Here is a 1,357-nt window from a genome sequence, read left to right as displayed (position 1 = left end):
TTGTGAACAACAGTGTGTTCGAAGTATTTGCAGTTTGTTGGGGTGAAAGGAAGCTACTCTTCCGATCAAATACCTTGGAATTCCTTTAGGAGCTAACCCGAGGTTGGTCAAAACTTGGAAGGCAATTATAGACAAAGTGGAGGAGAAGCTCAGCTTATGAAAATCTAAGGTACTCAACAAAGCGGCGAAGTTGGTGCTCATCAAAGCAGTATTAAATAGCCAGTCGGTATATTATTTAAGCTTATATAAGCTGTTGAAGGCTGTTGCGGAGAAACTGATTTCATTACAGAGAAGGTTCTTGTGGAGTAAAGAAGATAGAAGGAATGATATGACTTTGGTTAGATGGGAAGTGGTCCAAGATCCAAAAAAGCTAGGTGGGTTAGGAGTCAAAAATGCAATGGTTCATAACACAACACACTTGTTTAAGTGGTGGTAGAGGTTTTCAAATGAGGAGTGTTCGTTGTGTAAGAAGGTGGTATGCTCTTGTAATAATCTCTCCCTCTAATGAACTATTATCCACCCCGACATTAGCTACTAGAGGTGGTCCATGGAAGGATATTTGTCAGCTACAGATAAAGGAGGAACATATAAGAGACAAGATGATAACTGGCTTGTCCATGGAGATTGGTGATGGCAGAAGAACTCATTTCTGGAAAGATGTCTGGCTAAGTTGTGGTCCTCTGAAGGACAGGTTTTCAAGGCTCTTCTCGGTTTCAATCCAAAAAGGATTTGTCATAGGAATTTGTGGGTTATAGGATGGGTTAAAGTGGATTTGGAACTTCCAATGGGGGCATGAGCTATTCCAATAGGAGTTGGAACTTGTGAATCAATTACACGATACTTTGAGACCGGTTAAACTAGCTTTTGACAAATAAGATAGAGTTGTCTGGAAGTTTGACAGGCAATGTGTATTTTCTACTGACTCTTTTGTGCAGGTATTACAAGGAAAAATGCTTCCAGATGAGTATGATGGTTGGAAGTATCAACGAAAAAGCAGTAAGTCTTGTACAAAGACTCGGTTTTATCTTTTCCAATTATGATGGTTGGAAGTATCCAAGGAGAGAAAGTTGTGGTGGAGGAAGACTTTTCCAACCCGAAAGATTGCTAGTACAGTAAAGAGGAGGAACGGAGTAAACCCTTCAATCCGTGTCCATTAATTCCTGTGTCTAAGAATGAATGTCGAATGGTATAAACCATGGAAGGCGACTTTAATGGTAAAAACTCTTCGGAAAGAGAGTCACTTTTGCATTCATGGAGCAACGTCTTTATCATAGGGATTGGGTGAATAAGAAAACAATAAAAGTCATAGATTTAGATTGCGACTACTTCCTGGTGCACTTTTCAGAATAAGAAGATT

Source organism: Arachis hypogaea, chromosome 18, assembly GCF_003086295.3.
Source record: "Arachis hypogaea cultivar Tifrunner chromosome 18, arahy.Tifrunner.gnm2.J5K5, whole genome shotgun sequence".
Lineage (NCBI taxonomy): Eukaryota > Viridiplantae > Streptophyta > Magnoliopsida > Fabales > Fabaceae > Arachis > Arachis hypogaea.
This window is presented reverse-complemented; position numbering follows the sequence as displayed.